This window comes from Dasypus novemcinctus, chromosome 1, assembly GCF_030445035.2.
Source record: "Dasypus novemcinctus isolate mDasNov1 chromosome 1, mDasNov1.1.hap2, whole genome shotgun sequence".
Classification (NCBI taxonomy): Eukaryota; Metazoa; Chordata; class Mammalia; order Cingulata; family Dasypodidae; genus Dasypus; species Dasypus novemcinctus.
Window position 1 is genome coordinate 99,393,246 of NC_080673.1, and position 27,324 is coordinate 99,420,569.

The 27,324-nt window shown below is 36.7% G+C and overlaps 1 long non-coding RNA gene across 7 annotated transcripts in view; it reads left to right on the plus strand.

The window, feature by feature from the left end:
• LOC101428641 (uncharacterized) overlaps positions 1 to 27,005 on the plus strand; it is a 96,560-nt gene extending 69,555 nt beyond the window's left edge. For all 7 annotated transcript variants that reach the window (XR_009185355.2, XR_009185358.2, XR_011648894.1 and 4 more), the window contains 2 exons: positions 12,900 to 12,968; positions 25,285 to 27,005. This is a non-coding gene — a long non-coding RNA (uncharacterized lncRNA). The remainder of the gene's footprint in view (positions 1 to 12,899; positions 12,969 to 25,284) is intronic.
• The last annotated feature ends 319 nt before the right edge of the window (positions 27,006 to 27,324 follow it).

A 27,324-nucleotide genomic window follows, 5' to 3' on the forward strand; every position in this document is an offset into this window, starting at 1 on the left:
AGCGAAGGCAAGAACAGTCAGTTACAAACACCTACTCAAAGCCCAGATGCTAGGACATATTCCTGTTTATCTCATTGCTCCTGAGGAACTGCCAAAAACAATCACATCAGGGGTTTAGCAACCCCTGGAAAGTAGTTAGTGTGGGGATCAGGAGTGGGGAGGGGCTCAGAGAACGTTACTCACACCTCTGCAGCTTCAAAGCAACTAGAGCAAAGGCAATTAGAAACTGCAATGTTCAGCAAGCTACTCGAACATTTACGTGTTCAAGTTTCAGAGGAGAAGGAGGGAAAAAGGGAAGAATGGAAAGAAGGAAGGAACAAAGGAGAGAAGGAAGGGGGAAGGAAAAAGACTTGAGTGCATGTGGTTTACCAGCCTCTCTGATAAAGATTTTCCAAAATGATATCCTTTTAAAATGGTGATAAACTAGTTTTTCATAATCTCACTGATATGTTAATGGATGTGAAAGAATCTGATAACCGAGTCTACTACAAGGCAGATAGGGAAATGGAATTTTTCTAGAATTGAAAATTAAAAGTTTAAAAAGCAAGTGCCCTGAAGTAATTGTATTGTGTGGTGTGAATGTGTGACAGTCAAAGTATAAATGCCACTGTTTTATTAGGGGAAGTAGGCTGGCAGCAGGCGGTCTAAAGGGGGATGAATGGGTATGCCTCAGATGGGTCAAAGCAGAGATAAAATAGGCAAATATGAATTCCTTTGTAGTTTTAACAGGGGCCTGATGGTTTATCTAAATACTGCAAAAACAAATAGATGCCTTGAGCAAAAATATCACCTCCTGCCTGACTGTGCATGTAAGCCTATTAACAGGAATGATAGAGGGTGGGAAGTGTGATGAAGATGCCAGAATGGAGCTTCCTCCTTGCAAGTAGCCACCTGCCCATTGTGAACAGCTACTCATTTTATGATAACTGAGGAAGGCTGATTTCATTTGCTTTCCCATCTGCTTCTGGCTATTTGAGGCAAATATATTAAAAATCTGGGCTGCTAAAGGCTGAAAATAGTGATTTGTTTCATAAGAAGGCACTGCAGTCAACAAATATTTATTCAGGAGTTTGATACAACTTCTTAGATTTCTCAAGTAATCTTTCAAGGAATTTAACAGAAAAAGCATTATCATATGGTCAGTTAATTGAATTAATTGAAAATGAACATGGTAAATTTTAATGAACATGTGAAGTAAGATATGTATGCAATTGCATAGCATATATCTAACTATATAGCACTTCCTAAAATACAGTAAAAACAAACATGAATTTATGGGGAAAACTATTCTGATATCATTCCAAAGAATGGTTTACTCATATGGAGAATATTTTGGTGAAATAGATCTTGATGAAAAAGAGAACTTAAATAACATTGCAGAGGCTAAAATCCTTGTAGGCTTACTCAGTAACTCAGTGATAGAGAAGAATCTGCAAGCCCTTATTCCATATATCTCACCAGCAAGTGTCTCTGTCCACCACATTGTGTTTCATAAACTCTGTGTATATAGTTGGTGCACAGGGAAATTAATGTTTTCCACAAGTTTTTTACGGGAACTGAAGCCCAGTGATCTGACCCACGGGAAGAAAAAAAAAGAAAAAGAAAAATATAGAGATAGAAAGGAATTTGACAGTGATTCTTCAAAATCTATCCAATAATGAACCCTCTGTGCTAAAAACAAAAAATCTGAGATACAGCAGAAATGGTTACCTTGGCAACAATAACTATAAAAGTAATTTTCAAACTCGTAAAACTCTTTGTGCACTTTTTCCTTGTAGATATTCGATTGACACAAATAACAAAATTATGAGTAAAATGATGAGGGGAATGAGGGAAGATTCAAACCCCTAAATTTCACTTTAAATTGGACACTTTGGTTAAGGCAGAACAAACTGGTAGTAGAATAACAGGTTAGGTGTTATAAAAAGCTGAAAATAGGAAAGAAATGAATTATTTAGCTTGGTTCAAGGGAATAAAGCCAGATATGAAATTCAGAAAAGAAAATTTAGTCTGTCAGGAGAAACACCCCAAAGAGAGAAAAAAAATGAGTCAGTAGTTGCATTACTGTATTCTGGAAAAGACTCTGAAAAGAAGTCAGGCAAAACTACATCCTCCAGGACAATGGAAAGGTGTGTCCTTACAAAATATTAAAGGCAAGAATATTAGAGCAAATCATACATATATCCCAAAATAGGTGTGAAGATTTAATACCCATAGAACCTTTTCCAGCTCTAACTTGTTCTGACTATTTGGCTTACGTGATCTGTAATAAATTTTAATTTTTACAAGAAAGGCAAAAAAAAAAAAAAAAAAAACGCACTGGTAATCTAATCCGAAGAACTTCCCTAAAGAAAAAGCAAATTATAAAGAGTTGGTCTTCGTTCTTAAAAAAAAAGTTGAACAGTCTTGTGAAAACTCAAAAGAATGGGGAAGAGCCTGATCCCTACAAAGGCAGTGTCTCTTATCGGAGCCTAACAGGATGCTAGCACCCTCTTTGCAAACATGGCTGGGCAAAACAGTTTAAGGATAATAATCACAGGCTAAGCATTTTAACAAATCTTCAAGTGTTTCTGAGAATGAGTAATAGGGCCTCTTTCTTCAAATGAGAGGGTCTCCATTTAAACTAATGCCTGGATTAAACTGTACACCCAGAAGGTCCTGAGGCAGGTCCTGTCTGCTCTCAACAGAGGAAGAAAAACTGTTCTTAGGCTCTTTTAATTCAGTGGTCTCTTATTTCCATTAAATACAGAACTAAGATTTCTGATACAGAGTAATCATTACCTACAGTTTAAATTACAATAATAGCATGTGTATTTCAAGTGCCTACAGTGCATTATCTTCAATCTTCTCAACAGTGCTATTTGCTTAGCTTTACCAATCAGGAACCTGATTGCAGTTCAGGAAAGTTATTCTCTTTTTCTGTTTGTTTGTTCGGTCTAAGCTTAAATAATAAGATGGTTCATACTCACCTATGTATATCTCCAGCTCTATTTTCTTTTGCTACTCTTTCAAACATTATTTCTGATGTTCAAGGTCTTTCACAATCTGATCCCAGTGCACATTTTTATCTTTTTGCTCTGATTACTCTTTATTATATACTACACATGTAAGATAAAATGAACCCCTTATTGTCATACACATATTTTCTATACTTTCCCATACTGATCTTTTTGTGTATACTTGTCTCCCGTACACATTTCCCTATGTCAAATCCTAATTTTTCTTTAAGGCCTAACTCAAATATTTCTTCTCCATATTATTGTCCCTAATCATCTACCACGCAACCTCTTTTCCTTTGCTGTTTTTTCATAGCATAATATTACTCCTCATTTAAATAATACTTCCAAATCTTAATCTATTTTAAGCTATTTGGGAACTCTTTTGTTTCTGAGAGATGCCTATGACTCTTTAATGGTAATATCCATATCTGAGTTAATTTAGTTTCCTATAAGGTATGTTAAACATGGTCAGTGATGAAAATATTTTTTGCATGGTTTAACTAACAAATAAACCCCATATTATTAATTTATAAGTCTGTCTTGAGGTCCTTATCATCATCAACATCACTACAATATCAACTCATTGAGCAACACATAAAATAATATCCTTGGTAGATAGTTATGTATGGTTTTATGGAACCATTAAAATGTGCACCCTTCCCAGAATTCCACAGATTTCTTTCCTTTCCAATAAAAGCAAGTTATGATGGTCAAGAAGTTAGAAACTACCAGAAACAGTGACATCTGGTGGTCCACTAAGGGGGCTGTTTTGTGAAGGCAGGTGGAAGAGATCACAAATGGTAAAAGACCCCTCATTTTGAAAATTCCCTTAATTGAAAGCTAAGCAAACAAGAAAGTGGTTAAAATAATAAGATAATAGAGATAACAGTAACACCAATAATAGATCATATTTATTGATTTCTTACTCTAAACCAGACACTTAACAGTGTCTTTGCATGTACTAATGCATTAGTATTTACAAAACACTCATGTTAGTTACTATTGTTATTTCCATTTACAGATGAGGAAATTGAGATGACCAAAGTCACACACAAGAAATTGCAGGAGTTGTGCTTTGAATCCAAGTAGTCTGACTCCAAGAGTTGCTGCTTTAGTCTATATTTGATTTGTTGTACCCTCAGAAGTCACAAAACCTGTAATATTAGCTCAGCATTAAACTTAACACTAGTTATAAAACCAGGATTTAAAAGAAAATATTGCACTGATTATTCTAGAATGACCTGGACTCCATCTCTATAATGATCTTGTATAATCCTCGAATTGCATATACTCTAGAATATCTGATATGAAATTATTCTCTTACATTCAATGTATAGGAAAATATTGCTTTTGACCAGAAAAGAGGCAACCATCTTTCTGCATCCTTGTTTAATCAGTTCCTTTGACTGTAGAATTTGGAGTTTCTCACTGTGGAATCTTCAGAAAATAATACAATATTAGTACTAAGGTGGGTTAATTAGGATTGCGCTCCCTTTATTGGAGTGCATTATTAGAAAGGACTTTTAAAATTCAAATGTGTTCTCACTGCCCATTCTTATTCTTTTAAAAAATGTTCAATGAGTATTTACTAAGTGGTAGACACTGCACTGGCTTCTCGAGATAAAATAATAAACAAAATACAATCTCTATACTAACGTGCTTATTTTAATGGGAGAGTTAGATAAGTATTGTGTTAATTACAATGCAGTGAGATGCATACTGCAATGGGTGCTCTAAAATATATATAAAAGGACTATCTCATTGAGAGTTTGAGAAAATCAATGAAGGCCTTCCAGAGGAAATGACATCTGAACTAAGATAAAAGGGATGAAAAGTAATCGACCAAACAAAGGATACAGGAAAAAGACGTGGCTCTCCAGGCAGAGAGAAGAGAATGTATGAAATCTGAAGCCAAATTAAGAATGGGTTGTTTTGAGGGAATTTACAGTAATTTAATTTGGCTGGACTTCAGTGTTCAAAGTGAAATTCTTAGGAGATGAATCCAGGGTCAAATTGTAAGAATCTGTTTATGATATAGAAAACAGACCAAAAGGGTCTTTATTAGAGAAAGCACAACCAATTAGGAGATTACTGAAATCATGAAATTTCAGCAATCCAGAGATTGAAGCAAAGTACACAGATTCTAGAAATATATAGAAGATAGAATTGACAAGCCAAATAATTGATTTGTAATGGCAGAGAGTCACTGTTGATACCGTTTTTGGTGTGGACAACTGGCAGGTGTTACTATTATCTGAAATGGGGAAAATAGGAGGAGAAATATTAGTTATACACACATATCTGGAGCTCAGGAGAGTTATGGCCTGGAGGTTAAGATTTGAGAATAACAACAAGTAAATAATTGAAATGGTGGGAGGGGAGGCATTGTTTATGGTCTATGGTCTGAGAAGAGCCCCAGTGAACAAAAACTTCTCATGGACTGATAAAAGAAGAGGAGCATCAAAGAAAAGTTAAAAAGTGTTTATGGAAGAAAGAAAATCCAGAAAGAAGCTTGTCCCAGAAACCCTTAAAAGCCTTTCGCCTTCAGTTGAAGGTGAAAAAATTAACAACATAAGAAGAGGCATCATTTTAATACTTATTGCATGCTATTTATGTGAAGTCTATATGAATCCCATGAGGCAGGTTCTATTATTATCCCATGATACAATATTCTCATAAGAGTACTTAAATCATAGAATCTTTGTTGTGAGTTTATATTACAAATGATATTATTCCTATGAATATGTTCAATAGAGTGATTACAGGCAGAAGCCAGGTTGCAATGGCTTGAGAAGTTTAAGGAAGGAGAGCAGTCAGTTAAGGCAGAAGGTAGAAGTTTGAGAATGCAGGAGCCCTAGTTCACCAAGAAAGGAGGATTCTTGAAGGGTTAGTAAATAAACTTTAAGTAGAGAGGAAAGCACGTTGGGGTTGAATTAGGAAGAAGGAACTGCAGAACAGAAGGTGACTGAGAGAGAGAGTAGTGGTGGACAAATAAGGATGCTTCAAGAATCAACAGACATGAGATATGGTGCTTGGAGATAACTGTGGGTTATCAGAAATAGTTCCAAGTGGTGATGGGTTTGGAGCACCACTCTTGTTCCTCTGTGCTTCTGAGAGAGTCCTTGAACTGGTGAACCATTCAGCAAACGATCTGCTCACTTCAACTGCAGGACTCTCTACGTTTATAAGAAATAGTGCACGAATGGATTCTGGTTTCCTCATTATTTTCCTAGACCTGAGATGCAGCCTTGTGATTTAAACCATTTCATTTAGATACTTAAGTCTCCCTTTTCTTACCTTCAAAGAAAAGAACTAGGATTTAGCATCCTGTAAGTGACCAGAGCAGAATTAAATTTACTATTGTAACTTAGACATTATCTAGGTAAGCCTTGATACTCTAAGATTTGGTTAAACTTTGCTTGCCCTCCAACTGACCTTCATTCCATGAGAAAATCATGGAGTTACCAGTAACCTCATGGCTTTCCCTGACTCCACATTTTTGCTTGGGACATGATGTCTCAGATCGGTCCATATTAGACTAAGTGCATGCAAAGCCCAGTTTCTATATCTTGTCCTCATCAGCGTAAAATTCACCTCATGTATTTTGTGAATTTAGTAACTTTACTCAATGATGTGAGGGAAGGACCAAAAATATCATGTCAAGATTGCCCTTTTATGATATCATTAGCTCCATTCCCATTTTTATTCTGATTTTCTCTTCCTTCTTTCAAAGTAAAAAGAAAATTATTCCCCTTGACTGAGGCCAAAAGTCCAGCCCATATTATACAGCCCTGGAAGTTAAATAGGCTTAGCAAAGCATCTTCTCAAGAATATGGTGGTCTCAACAATACTCTCTCATACCAGCTACTGATAAATAATCTTCCCTACCTCTTGACAACAAGGAAGTTAGTATTAAATATTTAAGATTATAAATTATCTTCAAACACAATTCTACCTTTATAAATTCTAGATCTCTGTGCATCTCTTGTGAGCCTCAATCATCTTTACCAATATGCCAAATACATTCTCACCTAGAGCTTAGGCTTCTGCACCTGATGCTATTTCTCCTATTTTCACACTAGGCTGAGCAAAGAATATTCAATGGACTATAGACTGCACAAGCTCTAAAAACTCCAATACCAAAGTCAACTCTGGGTTGAAATAAGTAGGAAAGAAGGGATGATGTTTCAGATCAAATGTCAGAGTGAAAAAATCTGAGGGTCCAAAGTACTGCACCTAAAAATACTAGTATTTATGTATACAGGGTAAAAAGAAACAGATTGAGGGCACTGGTCAAAAATATAATTAACTTTATAAAGTTACTTGAGGCTGACCATGTTCCCAGTAAATACAATGTAAGGTTCTCTTACAAGCCAAATAAAATGGAGAAAATGCAAAGTTTTTAATAAATTGCTCATTGAGCTTGCTTTTCAACTCTGATCAGAATGATATCCTAATCAGACAAAAGCCCTAATTAGGTTATCCACTTTCATCTTATCCTAACAACAGGAGCAAATCTTACTTTATTAATAACAGAATCTAACATTCTGAAATTACTTCTAAGTTATAAAGTTCTGATATGCAATATTTTGTATAAAACAATTGCATTGTGTGCTATATGTAAAGAAAAGAAAGCTGAAGTTCAAAGAAGGGAGAAATATGCTTATAGTCACATAGTCAGAGAGTTCTCAAAGAAGGGAGCTGAGGCTAAAATACAGGTTTTCTGGCTCAGTTCTCTTACCCATTTGCTTTAATTGTGAAAGAATAACTGATTAAATTGAGGTCTCCTTTCTCAGGGAGAATGTGACTTTTCACTGCTACATGTGTTTGTCAACCAGAGTCAGGCTTAAATTTAAGGATAAAGTGGTACAGGTATTCCTTGTAATATTAGCTCAGCATTATTATTAGCTCAGCAATATTTGGTTTTTGAATCCTTGGAAATGAGTCATAGAATACAGTGAAAAAATAAATTGAAAGGATAAACAATTAATAATATCAAAAGTTGGATAGCCAGCATTTATTGCAAAGAAATTGAACTGAGTCTCTTTTTAAAAACAATGACCCTTTCCTATTTAAGGAACTTCACAATAACAATGTAAAAGCCTATAAATGTATCTTATGGCGAATTTATCAAGCCTTTTTACAAAAAGGAATGGTTAAATTGGTAAATCACAAACACAAATTAATCAGTATATTAACAACTGAGATAAAGATGATAAATTAGTTGCATACCTACTGTGTATTAAAACCCTTATTACAAATTAGTATCTCATTTAACCATTTTGAGCAACCATAAATAAGGACTCTTAGTCCCTTCTTGCAGATAAGGTTACTAGATCCTAGCAAATATCTTCGGCAAAGATCACTTCACGAGTAAAACTTTAAAAGTGACCTTCTCATTATTCATTCTACCATACAACACTGCCTCCAGAGTAGAAAATGAAATAAAAAATCCAACATGCATTATGGAGAACAGTAGTAAACTTCAGAACAATAGGAAAAGTATGTTAAAATATTAAGGAATTTTGCTACCTACATTGAAAATCCAGCTGCCTTATCTTCATGAAAAATCAGTCTCCACACTCTGAATCAGTTATACTCTTGTGACTTGTAGCGTAGATATTTATTACATTTCATAAGTAGACAGCAAGATGTAAGATGCTATATATGCAACACCTCAATTTACAAATAAAATCCAAAATGAAAAGCTACTATTATTATATGGACCACAGATTTTTGGTACACAGCTGAAGTAACATGCTCTATAGAGTCATGAAATGAGTTAAACTGAAATTCTCAGAACTTCCAAAAGAAGAGAAGGAGATGGAGCCCAAGAACAGCCATCCTTTAGGGATGTAGCCTGCGTTGTGAGTGTCTATGCCAGTCTCAGAGCAAGTGAAGTGCTCAAGAGCAGAATCTTTCCTCAAGTAACTCTGGGGAAATGCAGCAGGAATTCCTGGCTCTCTCACAGGCAAAGGTCTAGCAAGTTTGGAAAGTTGCTAGCTGAATTTCACAGCTGCAGATATTTGTCTCTTCTCTTCCTGATAAGGTGAGATGACCAGGGAAAAGGTAAGGGAAAACCCGTTGCAGGGACAAGATACAGCAACTTTCCTTGGACCCACTGGGAAGAGCATTTGTTTGCATATTGTGCTAAGACAGAATGTTAGGTCAGCCTTGGGCACGCGCGCTTGAACTCTCCAGCTGAGCATGTGCCCAGGTTGTACTTGTCCCAGGGGTTACAGGATATTGTGTATTTTGTGGCATTCCATGGAATTCCAGTTATTTCACTTCCTGGCCCTTTACTTGTTTCTTTTACCTGGAACACACTTTCATCTCACCCCCACCCACCTCTAGTTTCCCTGGCTGATTCATAACTTATTTCTCATTTTCATTATTGATTCCAAAAGGCTGGGTTAGTAGACCCTATGTAAGCCCATAGCACCTTATAGTTACCCCAATCACACAACGTATTTTTAATATTCATATATTCGGCATTTATATATATAAATTAGAGAAGTTGAGAGCTTACAAAACAATCATGTGTAATGTGCAGAATTCCAGTCCATCACCTCTCCACCCCTCCATCAACACCCTACATTGTTGTGGGACATTTGTCACAGATTATGAAAGAACATGATGAGGCTATTATCACTAACAATGGTCTAGCGTGTGCACTTGGTATATTTCCATACCCTCTACATACATCAGGCACCTGTAGTCCTTCTCAGCTTTCTATCTCCTAATTACTTATACTCTAGGTTTTAACTCCATGTGTTTATTCTTTGTATTTAGTTCATATTAATGAAACCAGGCAATATTTGTCCTTTTCTGCCTGGCTTATTCCACTTAGCATAATGCCCTCAAGATTCATCCAGGTTATCATATGTATCCCAATTTCATTTCATTTCTTCTTACAGCAGCATAGTATTCCATCATATGTCTATACCATATTTTGTTTATCCTTTCTTTGGTTGATGGAAACTTGAGTTGTTTCCTTTTTTTTTTGGCAATTGTGAATATGCTGCTATGAACATTGGTGTGCAAATATCCATTCACATCACTGTTTTCAGTTCTTCTGAATGTATAACGAGTAGAGGGATTGCTGGATCACATGATAGCTCTTTATTTAACTTCCTGAGGAACTGCTAAACTATCTTCCAAAGAGGCTGCACCATTCTATATTCCCACCAACAATGAAGAAGTATTCTTGTTTCACCACATCCTCTCCAGCACTTATTGTTTTTTGTTTCTTTTTTAAAATAATGGCCCTTCTATGAGATGTGAGATAGCTCATTGTAGTTTTGATTTGAATTTCCCTAATAGCTAGAGATATAGAACATTTTTTTTCATGTGCTTTTTCACCATTTGTATTTCCTCTTGTCTACTCATGTCTTTTGTCAGTTTTAAAAATTGGATTGCTTGCTCTTTTATTGTTGAGTTGTATGATCTATTTTTATAGCATGGAAATCAAGCCCTTATCAGATATGTGGTTTCCAAATATTTTATCCCATTCAGTGGGTTTCCTTTTCACCTTCTTGACAAAATCTTTTGAAACACTGCAGCGTTTAAGTTTGCGGAGATCCCATTCTATTTTTTCTTTCATTGCTCATGCGTTTGGTGTAAGGTTTAAGATACCACCACCTACCACCAGGTCTTGAATATGTTTCCTTACATTTCCTCTAGGAGTTTTATGGTTCTTGCTTTATATATTTAGGTCTTTGATTCATTTTTAGTTAATTTTTAGGTAAGTGTGAGGTAAGGGTACCCTTTCTTTCTTTTGGATATGGATATCCAGTTCTCCCAACACCATTTGTTGAACAGACTCTTCTGCTCCTTTTTGGTGAGTTTGACAGCCTTGTCAAAAATCACTTGACCAGAGACGTGAGGGTCTGTTTCTGAACCATCAATTTGGTTCCATTGGTCTATATGTCTATCTTTATGCCAGTACCCTGCTGTTTTTACGACTATAGCAAGGTGATATGATCTAAAGTCCAGAAGTGAGAGTCCTCCAACTTTGTTCTTCCTTTTTAAGATGTTTTTGGCTATTTGGAGCCCCTTACTTTTCCAAATAAATTTGAAAATTGGATTTTCTTTTAAAAAGCTTTTGGGATTTTTTATCAGTATTGCATTGACTCTGTATAGCAATTTGAGTAGAATTCACATCTTAATGGTATTTGGTCTTTCCATCCATGAGCACAGAATATTCTTCCATTTATTTAGGTCTTCTTTGATTTCCTTTAGTAAAGTACTGTAGTTTTTATGAATGCAAGTGCTTTATGTCCTTGGTTAAGTTTACTCCTAAATATTTTATTCTTTTTGTCACTATTGTAAATTGAATTTTTTTCTGACTTCCCCCTCAGATTGCTCATTACTAATGTATAGAAACACTGCTTATTTATGCATATTAATCTTGTATCCTGTGGCTCTGCTGAATTAGTTTCTTAGCTGTAATACCTGTGTTGCAGATTTTTCAGGACTTTCTAGGTATAGGATCATATCGTCTGTGAATCACAAAAGTTTTACTGCTTCCTTTCCAATTTGGATGACTTTTGTTTCTTTTTCTTGCCTGATTGCTCTAGCTAGAATAATTAGCACTATATTGAACAACAGTCATGACAGTGGACATCCTTATCTTGTTTCCAATCTCAGCAGAAAAACTTACAATCTTTCACCATTGAGTACAATGTTAGCTGTGTTTTTTCATATATACCTTTAATCACGTTGAGAAATTTTCCTTCAATTCCTATCTTATTTTATCAAGAAAGGATGCTGGATTTTGTCAAATACCTTTCCTGCATCAATCAAGATGACCATCTGATGTTTTCATCATTGATTTATTAATGTGGTATATAACAACGATTGATTTTCTAGTGTTGAACCACCCTTGAATGCCTGGGATAAAACTCACTTGATCATGTTGAATAATTCTTTCAATGTATTGTTGGCTTGCATTAGCAAGTATTTTGTTGAAGATTTTTGCATTCATACCATTAGGGAAATGGGTCTGTAATTTTCTTTTTTCAAATTTTTGGTTTTGCTAATTCTCTCGTTTTTTTGTCCTCAATTTCAGTTATTTCTCCTCTGATCTTTGTTATTTCATTCCTTCTGCTTGCTTTGGGCATAGTTTGCTCTTCTTTTCCTGGTTCCTCCAGCTGTGTAGTTAGGTCATTGATGTAAGATCTTTCATATTTTTTTAATGTAAGCATTGAGGGATGTACTTTTCCCTCTCAGCAGTATTTTCACTGCATCCCATAGATTTTTATATGTTGTGTTCTCATTTTCATTTGTCTTGAGATATTTATTGATTTCTCTTGCAATTTCTTTTTTGACCCACTGATTATTTAAGAATGTGTAGTTTTATCTCCATATATTTGTTAATTTTTCCTTTATCTGCCTGGTTTTGATTTCCAGCTTAATTTTATTATGATCAGAGAAAGTGCCTCATATAATTTTGATCTTTTAAAATTTCTTGAGATCTGCTTTGTGATCCAACGTAGGATCTATCCTGGAGACAGATCCATGAGCAGTGGAGATTAATATATATCCTGCTATTTTGGGATGCAATACTCTAAAGATGTCTGTTGGGTCTACTTTATTTATCACATTATTCAAGCTCTCTGTTATTTTATTTATCCTCTGCCCAGATGATCTTCCAAAGATGAAAGTGATGTATTGAAGTCTCCAAATATTATTGTAGGGCATCTACTTCTCCCTTCACCTTTGTCAGGGATTACCTCAGGTAATTTGGGGCATTCTCATTAGGTGCATATACATTTATGATTGTTTTGAATTGTCCTTTTAATTGGTGTATAATTAGCCTCCTTTTCTCTAATACCAGTTTTGCTTTTAAAGTCTATCTCATCCAATGTAAGTATAGTTACTACAGCTTTTTTTTTTTAGGTTACCACATGCATGGAATGTCTTTTTCCAGATGTTCACTTTCAATCTATTTGTATCCTTGGGTATAAGGTGAGTCTCTTGTAGACATGATATAAATGGCTTATATTTTCTTATCCATTCTGCCAGTCTTTTTCTTTGGATTGCAGTGTTTAATACTTTAACAGTCTGTTATTACTCTATAGATAGTTCTTACTTCACCCATATTCATCTTTGTATTTTATCTGTCATATCCTGTTTTCACCACTCTTTCTTTTACATGATAAGGTACTTTTGCTGATATAATTACCATTTCTATACTCTCTTACAAGTCTTTCTCTCATGTCTTATTCTATTAGGCTGTAGCACTCCCTTTAGTATTTCCAGCAAAGCCAGTCTCTTTATTACAAAATCTCTCAGTTTCTGTTTATCTGTAAATATTCTAACCTCCCCTCACTTTTGAAAGTCAATTGTCCCAGATGTATGATTCTGGGCTGGCAGTTTTTCTTTCAGTATTTTAAATATATTATACCACTGCCTTCTTGCCTCCATGGTTTCCGATAATACATGAGCACTTAATCTTATTGGGCATCCCTTGTAAGTGAGGAACTTCTTTCTCTTGCTGCATTTAGGATTCTTTCTTTATCTTTTGCTTTTGACATTATGATTAGTATGTGTCTCAGAGTAGGTCATTCAAGTTTATTCAGATGGGAGTATGTCTTGCTTCTTGGACACAGGTATCAATGGCCTTCAATAAGGCTGGGAAATTTTCTACCATTATTTCCTCAAATATTCCTTCTGTCCTTTTTCCTTTCTCTTCTCTTTCTAGGATACACATGAAATATATATTTGCACATCTCTTACAATCATTTATTATAGCTCCCTGAAACCCTGTTCAATATTTTCCTTTTTTTATTTTTTCATTATCTGTTCTTTCGTATGTTCACTTTTGGAGACCCTGTTTTCAAGCTCATTGATCCTTTCTTCTGCCTTTGGAATCTGCTGTTATATGCCTCCAATGTACTTTTAAAAATAATTCCATAAATGTTAAATAAAAACTGTGGGAGATTCTCATATGCCCTACCACTTGCACATTTCCTCACATAAAACATCTTTCATTAGTATGGTGCTTTTTGTTACAGTTGATATGCAAATTTTGGAGCTTTGCCACCAAGCTTGGTTATAGTTTACATTGTAGTTTACACTCTCTCCTACACAATTTTGTAGTATATATGACAATTATGACAAGATATATGATGCCTCTATCTGTCATTACAATGTCATTCAGGCAATTCCTGAGTCCTGAAAATGTCCCCATATTACACCTATTTCCCCCCTCCCTCCATCAGAACCTCCTGTGGCCACTGCCTCCAAATCAATGATAACAGTTCTTCCATTGCTAGAATCACAATAAGTATATAGTAGAATACCAGTAAGTCTACACTAGTCCATCTAGTCCAATCCTGAGGATTCTGGGATCCAATCAAGCTCCACTTTAATTGAGAGGGGGCTTAGATCCCATGGGAGAGATGGATGGGACTATCATGCTTGCAGTTGTAGACTCTTTCTGTTCCTTGGGATGGTCATTTTCCATCACCATCTCCTTGTTAGTTTCCTGGGTGAGTCTAATGACCTGGAAAGTAGGTGTTGCTATGCATTTGAGATTCAAGGCCCAACTGGTACATGGAAAGCCCAAAGATTTAAGTTTCTTGAACATACACCTACTAACTCTATCACTAACTATAAGTACAAATAGAAGGGGCAGAAGAGCCATGTGTAGGAAAACTACAACTAAGTCCAACTTTGTCACACTGGGCAGCATAAATTCTAAAGTAGGGCCCACTGGCAGAGAACCAAACTCCTGAGCTGACTGCCTTGCTTATAGGGTCTGAATGTCTCCAGACCCTTCAGAAGCCCTGTGATTTGAGGTAATATATACTTTGGAAGTCAATGAGATCCTGCTGTGACATGCATTAGCATAACTCTGGAATCACCTCCCAACTCACTTTGAAGTCTCTTTGCCATACATTTGTCTTTACCCTTTCCTCCTTTGGGTCAAGGACTTTTTCCAGTTGCATTGCTAGTTGGTGCTTGGTAGTAATCCCTTGGTGCCAGGGAGGTTCATCCCCAGGAATCATGTCCCATGTGGGGGGAGGAGGGGAGATAATGCAGTTATATGAGTTTGGATTAGAGAGGCCACATTTGAGCAACAAGGAGGCACTCAGGAGGTAACTCTTAGGCAGTATACAATACTAGGCAGAGTTTTAATTTCAAAAGTAAAGGTTCACAAGTACAGTTATCATTATCAAGGGCACATCAATGGTCAATCTTCTTTCACTAGTCACTGCCCCTGTACTTGGGGGATTCTTGCTGTACCATTAGAGAAGGTGGCAGAGCTCCCCAGGATGGGAATTCAATCTTTTTTTTTTGTTGTTATTGTGTTAATCTTCACCTACTGTGACAAAGCTCCATGAGCCCTTGAATACATCCATATGTCTTATAGGTATGCCAAGGTGAACCTCCTCGCATACATCCCCCATCTCTGACACCACACAACAATGATCCTCTGCTGCCAGAGTTGCAACCTTCTTTTGATCCAAAACTTCTTAGAAAACAAAACCAACAAAATAAGCAAATACAATTAATAAGAAAATGAAATAATAATATAATTTTAAAAATAACAAATAAAATATATTTTAACTTTAAATAATAAAAATAATAAAATATAAAATTATTTATAAGTTTAAAATTATCCCTTTCATCACTGTAAAGATCTGTTGTATGTCCAGTGACATTTTCTTCCATTTATTCACCCAGTGTCTTTTTTATTTTTTAATTTTGTCTTCGAAGAAGCTTTAGGTTACAGAAAATTCACATACACAATATAGGTGATTCCCATATACCCAACATATTCCTCCTTTCCCCTATTAATAACATTTTACATTGTGGACAGTACATTTGTTACAATTGATATAAAAATATTGAAACATCCTTACTAACTATGGTCAATGATTTACATTATGGTTTACATTTTGGACCATAAATGTTATCAATTTTGATGAAATTTAACATGAATTGTATGGATAATTACTAGGTCATGAAGATCAATTCCAATGCTGCCAAAATGCCCAATGTTTCATCTGTTATAGTCCTCCTTCATCCTCTCCTTGGACGCAGAGTTACCATCAAGCTTAACTAAATGAAGGACAAGATCCTTGCAACAACATTGAGGGTTTGACATACTGGTCTGTTCTCCCCTATTAGGCACTGCCTATGCTCTCAAGAGACTCCCACCCCTCTATTTGAGAACAAAGCAGGACTCCCCAACATGGGATTTCAACACCTTCCTACTCGTTATGTGGGTCTCCACCCACTGATACAACACACTATGACAAGATCAACACAAACATACTCCTTAGAAGCCTGCCCCAGGTACCCCTGTCCTGCATTCCCTCTATATCCATCACCCTAAACCAGTAATCCTATCCTGCCATATTTGCCAGAAGAACATTCCCAACATTTTAGTTTCAACCATACACCCTAAAATCCCTGGAGTTCACCTGTTCCAACTCCCAACCCTTCCTGCAGTTTCATGGAGAGTCCAAACTACCATCCCCATCCTGCCCCCTCACAGATCAGTAGCATTCAACACAACAGCATTGCTGCATCACTGTAATGCCCATCCACTGAAAAACTACACCCTTTCCTCTTATCACAGATTTGCCCATATGGCATTGCATTGACTCACAACCCTCTTCACCCTTTCTGTTTCCTGTAAACCTATCTTCTAGACTCTAGCTCTGTGAGTCTACTCAATTTGCTTAATTCATATCAGTAAAATCATGTAATATTTGTCCTTCAGTGTCTGGCTTGCTTCACTCAACAAAAGTTCTTCATGATTCATCCATGTTGTCCCATGTGTTAATATTGCATTCCTTTTTAGAGCTGAGTAATATTCCATTGTATGTATATACCACAATATACATACAATAAAAGTTGGGTTGCTTCCAACTTTTGGCAATAGTGAATGTTGCTGTGAACAGTGATGTGCATATATCTGTTCTTGTCCCTGCTTTGAAATCTTCTGGGTATATATCCAGCAGTGAGATTGCTGGATCATATGGCAGTTCTATACTTAGCTTCCTGATGAACTGCCAAACTGCCCTCCACAATGGCTGCTGTATTCTACATCTCCACCAGGAGTAGATTAGCGTTCCCATTTCTCCACATCCTCTCCAACACTTGTAGTCCTCTGTTGTTTTTAATAGCTTCCAGTCTAATAGGTGAAGATGATACCTCATTGCACTTTTGATTTACATTTCTCTAATAGCTAGCGATGTTGAACATTTTGTCGTGGACTATTTAGCCATTTGTATTTCTTCTTTGGACAAGTGTGTATTCAAATCACTTGCCCATTTTTAAAATGGGTTGTTTGTCTTTTTATTTGCAAGGTGTGGGATTTTTTTATAGACCCTGGATATTAGGCCTTTATCAAATAGATGGTTACCAAATATTTTCTCCCATTGAATAGGCTGTCTTATCACTTTCTTGACAAACTCCTTTGAGGTACAAAAGTTTTTAATGTTGAAGAGGTCCCATTTATCTATTTTTCCTTTAGTTGCTCATGCTTTGGGTGTAAAGTACATGAAACCATTTCTTAATATAAGATCCTGTAGATGCTTCCCTATAGTATCTTCCAAGGTCTTTATGGTCAAATAAAGATCCATCTTGAGTGGAGTTTTTGCATAAGGTGTCAAAAGGTGTTCCTCATTTGTTCTTTTGGATACGGATATCCAGTTCTTCAAGCAACGTTTGTGGAAAAGGCCATTTTCTTGAGTGGACTTGGTGGTTTTGTCAAATATCAGTTGACTGTATATGAGAGTATCTATATCAAAACTCTCAGTTTAGTTCCATTGGTCAGTATGTCTCTCCTTGTGCTTATACCATGCAGTTTGATCACTGTAGCTTTGTAGTATATTTTAAAATCAAATAGTGTGATTTCTCCAATTTCATTTTTTCAATATGTTTTTGGCTATTCAGGGTCCCTTTCCCTTCCAAATAACTTTCATAGTTAGCCTTTCCAATTCAGTAAAAACTGCTGTGGTAATTTTTATTGGGATTGCATTAAATCTATAAATCAGTTTGGGTAGGATAGACATCTTGATGATGTTTAGCCTTCCAATTCATGAACAGGGAATTTTTCATTTCCTTAAACAGGGCTGTGTAGTTTCCTGTGTACAAGTCATTTACATCTGTAGTTAAATTTATTCCTGGGTATTTGATTCTTTTTGTAGCTATTGTAAATGAGATTTTTTTTTCTTGATATCTTCCTCAGTTTGCTCATTATTGGTGTACAGAAATGCTGATCTTTTGTACATTGGTCTTATAGTTTGCCACTTTATTGAACTCATTTATAAGCATGAAAACTTTGTTGTAGATTTCTGATATAGGATCATGTTATCTGTAAATAGTGAAGTTTTTACTTTTTCCATTCCAATTTGGATGCCTTTTATATCTTTTTCTTGCCTAAGTGCTTGCACAAGTACTTCTAACACAATGTTAAAAGTGGTGAAAGTGCGCATCCTTGTCTTGTTCCGGATCTTAGAGTGAAAGCTTTTAGGATTTCACCATTGAATGTAAAGTTAGCTGTGGGTTTTTCAAATATATCTTTTATCTTGTTAAGGAAGTTTCCTACTATTCCTATCATTTGAAGTATCAGGAAAGGGTGCTATATTTTGTTGAATGCTTTTTCTACATCTATAGAGATGATCATGTGATTTCTTTCTTTTGAATTGTTTATGTGGTGTATTACATGATTAATTTTCTTATGTTAAACCATCCTTGCATACCAGGGATGAGACCCACTTGGTCATGGTTTATAATTCATTTGATGTGCTGTCAAATACAATTAGCAAGTATTTTGTTGAGGATTTTAGCATCGAGGTTCATTAGAGAGATTGGTCTATAGTTCCTTTCTCATAGCATCTCTGTTTAGCTTTGGTATTATGATTATGTTAGCTTCAAAGAATGAGTTAGGCAATGTTTCCTCCACTTATATTTTTTGGAAGAATTTAAGCAGGAATGGTATTAGTTCTTTCCAGAATGTTGGATGGAATTCAACTGTGAAGCCATTTGGTCCTGAGGTCTTCTTAGTTGGGAAGTTATTGATTACTAATTCAATCTCATTACTCGTGATTGTTCTTACATTAATGTAGGCTGCTTGTATGTTTCTAGGAATTTGTCCATTTCCTCTAAAGTATCCTTCTTATTGGCACACAATTTTTCAAAGTATCCTGTTATGATACTCTTTGTTAATATTTCTGTGGGGTCAGTGGTGGTATCCCCTTCCTCCTTTCTTATTTTATGTATTTACATCTTCTCTCTTTTTTTCTATTAGTCTAGCTAAGGGTTTGCCAATTTTATTGACCTCAAAGCACCAGCTTTAGATTTGGTTTATTTTTTTTTCTAGTGTTTTCTTACTTACAATCTCTTTTAGTTCTCTAATCATCTCTTTTCCTCTTCCTATGGGGTTAGTTTGCTGCTCTTTTTCTAATTTCTCCAGATGTGCAGTTAGGTTTTTTATTTTAGCTTTCTTCTTTTCTGATATATGCATTTATAGCTATGAATTTCCCTCTCAGTACTGCTTTTGGTCTGTACCATAGGTTTTGATATGTTGTGTTGTCATTTTCATTAATTTCAAGGTAATTATTTATTTCTTTTTTGATTTTCTACTTGACCCACTGTTTGTATAAGAGTGTGTTGTTTAACTTCCATACCTTAGTACCTAATCTGGTTCTCTGGCCCTTACTGATTTCCAGCTTCATTCCATTGTGGTCAGAGAAAGTACTTTGCATAATTCCAATCATTTTGAATTCATTGAAAGTTGTTCTGTGTGGCCTAGTATATGGACTGTCATGGATAATGAGCCATGTGCACTGGAGAAAAATGTATATACCTCTGAATTTGGGTGTAGTGTTCTGTATATGTCTATTACGTCCAGATCCTCTAATGTATTATTCATGGTCTTTGTTTCTTTATTGATTTTCTTTTGAGATTGTCTGTCTAATGGTGATAATGGTGTATTAAAGTCCCCAAGTAAAATTGTAGAGGCATCTTTTTCTCCACTTTCTTTTTTCAATGTTTGTCTCATGTATTTTGAGGTTCCCTCTTTATGTGTATAAATGTTTATGAATGTTCTTTCTTCTTGATAGATTACCCCTTTTATTAATATATAGTGGCCTTCTTAGTCTCTTACAATAATTTTACATTTAGAATCTATTTTTATGATATTAGTACAGCTAATCCCACCCTTTTTTGTTCATTGTTTGTATGTAAAATTTTTTTTCAACCATTCACTTTCAGCTTCCTTGCACTTCTCAGTCTAAGGTGGGTTTCTTGTAGACAGCATGTAAATGGTCCATAGTTCCTTATCCATTCTGCACATCTGTGTCTCTTAACTGGAGAATTTAAATCATTAACATTCAATGTTATTACTGTCAAGGAACTACTTACATTATTCATATTTTCTTTAGGTATGTATGCCATATGTTGTTTTTAATTCTAATTTTATCTTTTTAGTTGTTCATACACTGTCATCCAACTCTCACTCTCTCTCCTGTTTTTTTCCTTTCAACCTGCAGAACACCTTTTAGTATTTCTTGAACGGCAGGTTTTTGATTGACAAACTCTCTTAATTTCTGCTCTTTTGTGAATATTTTGAACTCTTCCTCATTTTTGAATGCCAGCTCTGCTGGTTAGAGAATTCTTGGCTGGAAGTTTTATTCTTTTAGCACCTTAGCTATGTCATATCACTGCCTTCTTGCTTCCATGGTTTCAGATGATAAATCAGCACTTAATCTTGTTTGTGGATTGGAAGGCAAAATATTGTTCTGATGTTAGTTCTACCCAAAATGATTTACAGATGCAATGTAATTCCAATCAAAATTCTAACAGCTTACTTTGAAGAAATGGAAAGTCCAATTATCAGATTTATTTGAAAGAATAAGGAGTCCCAAATGGACAAAAACATCCTGGCAAAGAATAAAGCTGGAGGTCTCACAATTGAAGATTTTAAAGCATATTACCAAGCTACAGTGACCAAAATAGCATGGTACCAGTAAAAGGACAGATATATTGGTGAACAAAAATAGAACTTTGAGTTCAGATATAGAAACACATGTCTATGATTAATCGATGTTTTTCAGAGAGATTTATTATTTATTTATATGCCCCTCCCCCCCTTGCAGCTTGCTTGCTCTCTGCTCTCTGTATTTGCTGCACCTTCTTCTGTGTCTGCTTGTCTCCCTTTGTTGCATCATCTTGCTGTGTGAGCTCTCTGTGGGTGCAGGCCATCAGCTCCCCATGGGGTAGGCCAGCTTGCCTTCACAAGGAGGCCCTGGGACGCAAACCCAGGGCCCCCTATATGGTAGATGGAAGCCCAATCAATTGAGCTGCAGCTGCTTCCCTGCTCAATTGATTTTTTTTTTCATTGCTGAAGACACTTTTATTAGTAATCAGCAACCAGTTAGGAATACTTGAGTAGTATAAATGTAGTTAAGCACTAATTAAGCAGTTTAGACAGACGGGCATTTAACACGTATATTCTGGATTACTACTTTTCAGGAGTACACTTAGACACAAAGTCCAGGAGTAATCTATTGATTCAAAACTGACCATTCTTTTTAACACCTTGATAAAAATCATGACCAAGATAAAATGTGACTAAAACTTAAAACATTGACAAAATAAAATCCCATTTAAACTCTTCCACAGTTTATACAAATATTGTGAGCTTTCAGTTTTGTTATATATATTTGGGGTACTGGGGGACTGGAATTGAACCTGGGACTTAATATGTGGGAAGCTGGCACTCAACCACTAAGCCATCAACTTCCCTGACTTGGTTTTGTTATTTGATTGGCTTGTTTGTTTTTATTTTTTGAGGAGGCACCAGGAAATGAACCTGGGATCTCCCATGTGGAAGGCATGTGCTCAACTCCATAACCACTCTCCTGTATCCACTCTCCTGTAGTATATATTTTTTTCCAAATTTTTTTTTGTCTTTATTTTTTTTAATGTTACATTAAAAAATATGAGGTCCCCATATAGCCTCCACCCCCTCACCCCACTCCTCCCACAACAACCTCTTTCATCATTGTGGCACATTCATTGTATTTGGTGAATACATTTTGGAGTACTGCTGTACCACATGGATAGTGGTTTACATTGTAGTTTACACTCTCCCTCAGTCCACCCAGTGGGCTATGGCAGGACATACAATGTCCAACAACTGTCCCTGCAGTAGCACCCAGGACAACTCCAAATCCTGAAAATGCCCCCACATCATATCTCTTCTTCCTTTTCCCTATTCTTAGCAGCTACCATGGCCACTTTCTCCACATCAGTGCTATGTTTTCTTCCATTACTAATCATAATAGTTCCAGCATAGAATATCAGTAAGTCCACTCTAATCCATATTCTATTCCTCCATCCTGTGGACCCTGAGATGGTTATGTCCACTCTACCTCTATATTGAGAGGGGCTTAGATTCCACATGGATGGTGGATGCAATTTTCCTGCTTGCAGTTGTAGGCACTCTTGGCTACCTGGTGTAGTGGTTGACCTTCTTCACTTCCCTGTTAGCTGGCTGGAGTAAGTCCAATAAACCAGAGGGTAGGAGTTCAGGTCTGTGGAGGCTCAGGGTCTGGCTATCACATGGACAGTCCAGAGATTCAGATCCCTGCAGCTTATACCAAACCCCAGTAAAAGTAACAGGAGAGGCTTGTGAACAAAGATCACATCTGGGTTCAACTCCATCACACTCAGGAACACAAACTCCAAAGTAGGGTCAACTGGCATGGCACTGAACTATTTGTCATGACCATAGAATCTATGGGTCTCTGTAGCCCTCAGAAGAACCAATACCTGGGCTTGTATCTACTTTGGCTGTCTCTGGGACCCTGCTGAGGCGTGTGTAAGAGCAATTCCTCTGATGACCTCCCAACTCTTTTTTTGAGACTCATAGCCATATAAACTCATTTGTCCTTTCCATTTCCCCCTTTTATTCAAGGTCAAAAAGCATTTGACACCTGATATTACATGTAGGCTGAGATATTCTGCTGGTCTGAGTTGACCCTTTTATTCAAGATCATTTTCTAGATACATCATCAGCCAGTACATTTTTAATTTCATTTATTGTGCCTTTCATACCCATAGGATATGCTGTTTTCCGATGTATGACTTCAAATTCTTCTTTGTGCTTACCCAGTATCTTCTTGATGTCCTTAATCTCTTTAGCCATCTTATTTAATTCATTAAGGAGATTTGTTTGAACATCTAGAATTAGTTGTCTCAATGCCTTTATGTCATCTGGAGGCTTTATTCCTTTGACTGGGCCACATCTTCCTGTTTCTTGGCATGGACTGTAATTGCTTGTTGGTGTTTTAGCATCTGATTTACTAGATGTATATATTATTTGTCCCCTTTCTCTCTTTAGCCTAAGACTTTCTATTTGATTGTTTTGTGCTATCACCCCGTTTTGATACTTGTCTCAACTTAATTGAAACTTTATAGTGGCTTATGTTTAGACAATCTGAATTTTTCAGCTCTTTTTCATCTGCTTCTTGCCCTTTCTCCTTGCTGGTTGTGGAATAGGAGTTGAGGATGCATTTGGTACTATAAACTGTGGAGGTTAAAGCTACCCACATTGCGCCAGGAACCAAAGAATCTTCCGTCACCTTTCACCCCTGCCAGGGGTAGGGAGAGAGCTGCAGCTGTATGCAGTAATCCAAGCTGTGTAGGCCAAGACCATCTGTAGTTTCCTAGAGGGACTGATGAAGGTCCATGCCCCTCTTTTCTGGCTGGGGAGGGGATGAAGCTACAGGTGTGGGCAAAAAACTAAGTCATGTGAATCAAAACTGACTGCAGTTCTCAGTTCAACTGATGGAGCCCCTGCCCGCCTCCTTCCCTACCAGTGGTGGGATGGAGACTATGGTGTGCCCAGCAGTCTAGTTCATGCAGGCTGAAAGTAACTGCAGTTGCCTGAAGAGGGTGAAGGAGCACTATCCCTCCTGTTTTGTCAGGGCAGTGATGGAGCCACAGATATGTCCAAAAATCTAGTTTGTGTGTGTCAAAAGTGACTGCAATTACCTGGAGAGTCTTAGGCCACACTTTCCATCCTCCTACCCTGTCAGAGGCAGGGATGGAGTCAGAGATCTTCCCAACAGTCTAGTCCATGCAGGCTGAAAGTGTCTTCAGCTGTGCAGAAAGGCTGAGGGTCCACTGTCTCTTCTACCCTGTCAGGGATAGGGATGGAATCACTGGAGTGCCCAGCGCTCTGGTCCATGTGGGCCAAAAGCACTCCCAGCTGCCGGGAAATGTTTAAGAAACAATGCCCTCTTCCACACCTATCGGGGGCAGAGATGTATCCACAGATTGGCCCACCTATCTAATCCATGCAAGCCTGCTGTTGCCCAGAGATGCTGGTGCAGTACCCCCAGCTTCCTCACTACCAGAGGTATGTGGGACTGGAGCCTAGGCTATGGCTGCAATCTGACTGGGGTGGAAAAGACCCGATCCCAAGTTTCACTGTGATTTTCAATCAGCCCCACTCCCCCTCATGCCAGGGGCAGAGTTAAAATGGAGGCTACCGGCCCCTTTCCAACTTGGACAGGCACAAACTTTAGCTGTTCTTAGGACTGCACTTTAGTCTTTAGTGAGCTGAATTTACTAATCTGTGACTGAAATTGGTTCCTGCCCATCTCTTCCTCCCATTTTTGGGAAATGGAGCGTCCAACTCTACCCAGGGAATAGCTCCTGAGGCAGCTTGTGCCACCAGGGGGTTAGAACATGGCCTCTGTGGCATGGAGGGCTCTATTCATGAATCTTCACTACAGATGGGTAGTCTCCTACTTCAGTTCTTCCAAGAATGTTGCAGAATGTTTTTTTGCTCTCTTGTGTCCCCCAAATATGTGATTTAGATAGCTCTGGCTGATTACTAACTGTACTGTAGGATGAGCAGACTTGGGCCTACTTACTCTGCAACCATCTTGTCCCCTCTCCTCATACTATGTACTTTTTTTAACAAATCAATTTTATTGATACATACTAAGAAAGCATACAACTTATCCAAAGTATACAATCGATGGTATTTAGAATAAGCACATAGTCATGCATTCATCGCTTCAATCATTATTAAAGCATTTTCATTATTTCAGTAATAATAATAGTTAAAAAAAAAAAAGAACTAGAAAATTTCTCACCTTTCAATCTGTTGCCCCTGCTGTACATAGCTGCTATTTCTGCCTATTCTTGCAAAATTATTTATTTCTTTATTAAGCAGTTTTATTGAGATATATTCACATACTATATGATCTATCCAAAGTGTATAATCAATGCCCTTTTTTTTCAGCTGTTAAAAAGTCCTTTATGGGAAGCGGATTTGGCTCAATGAATAGAGTGTTCGCCTACCACACAGGAGGTCCAGGGTTCAAACCCCGGGACTCCTGACCTGTGTGAAGAGCTGGCCCATACGCAGTGCTGATGTGCACAAGGAATGCCATGCCACGCAGGGGTGTCCCCTGCATAGGGGAGCCCCATGCTCGAGGAGTGCACCCCATAAGGAGAGCCACCCAGCACGAAAAAAATGCAGCCCGCCCAGGAGTGGCGCCCCACATACGGAGAGCTGACACAGCAAGATGACGCAACTAAAAGAGGCACAGATTCCCGATGCCACTGACTAGAATACAAGTAGACACAGAAGAACACACAGCGAAATGGACACAGAGAGCAGACAACTGGGGCCAGGGGGTGGGGTAAGGGAGAGAAATAAATGAAAAATAAATCGTAAAAAAGTTAAAAAATAAAAAATAAGAAGTTCTTTATTTTAAAATTATAAAGTAAATAGAAAAATATATTTGAAAGAAATTACAGATTTTTAAAGAGAGAGCATAGCCAGGTTAGATTTAACATAATAAATTATTGAAAAATAGATAGCATGGCAACAAATATTTGTAAATATAAATAATTCAAATATAGAAATTAATTATTGCATAATTCTAATTTTTATATTGCAGCTCTACTAGACATAATAGTCTCTAAAAATGAAATAAATTATTGGTTTAATTATTTAATTTCCACTAAGGCCGTAATTCTTTCTATTAGCATATACATTCCTATTTGGAATTCTTCACATTTTATTGGAATGAAATAAGCAGATAACCATTTGCCAAGTCATAATTTTATGAGACAGAAAAACTTAAAATATTGTTCAATATTAGTCATGCTGAATCATTATTGATCCAGATAGATTATTTTAATTAAAGAGTGTGAATAAGAAAGAGTCAAAGAAAACTGAAGTAGCTAAAAATGTATCTTTTCACCAGTCCTCCTCAATTAAAAGGAAGTGTTTGTTCTGTACAAAAAAAATTACAGAATACTGATAACAAGAACAATTTGCTAGTTGCACTGAGTAGTTATTGTTCATATACTGTAATGCTGTTATTTTACATTTATCTGGCCTACTCCAGCTTTTTTTTGGTTACTATTTGCACAGAATACCTTTTACCAAACTTTGTCTGTTTACCCTGGCTGTGTCCTTACATCTGAGGTGGATCTCTTGTAGACAACATATGGGAGGCTGATATTATTTTATCCATTCTATCAGACTATGTCTTTTGATTGGGGAGTTCAATCTATTAAGTGTTATTACTGTAAAGGCATTACTTACTTCATCCATTTTGTTCTTTGGCTTTCTGTTGCCATATGATTCTATGGTCTACTTTCTTATCCTTTTGTTTACCATTCCTAATAATCTTCATTTCTAAACTCTTCTCCAAATCTCTCACCCTTGGTTTTTCCATTCGGGAAAAATGGAAATGTGTGTGCCTCTTGCATTGCCATTCAATTCCCGAGAGTCTGTTCCACTTTTTCCATTCTCTTCTCTTTCTGTTCTCCTGTCATTTCCAATTCAGATGTTCTGCCTTTAAAATCACTAATTCTGTTTTCAAGCAATTCAAATCTGCTTTTATATGCCTCTAAGGTATTTTTAATCTCATTATTGTGACTTTCATTCTCATAAGTTCTTTTATTTTTCTTTGCAGGCTTTCAAATTGTTCTTTATGCTCTCCCAGTGTCGTCTTCTTATCCTTTATTTCTTTAGTCATATTTTCTTTAAATTCTTTGAAGTGATTTAGTAGAGTTGTGTGATTATCACTGATTAATTGTATTAAATCTTGTATTTCTTCAGGATATTTGGTTAGCTCTTTTGACTGGGCCATTACTTCCTATTTCCTAATATGGCTTGTAATTTTTTGCTGATGTCTTGGCATCTGAATATGTTGGTGAATTTACTCTGATGGCCAGTTTCTCTCTCTTGCCTATTGTTTTTTGTCACAGGTCTTCTTTGATATTTGGTCAGCTTATTCTCAGTCTTTACAATTTCTTAGCTTAA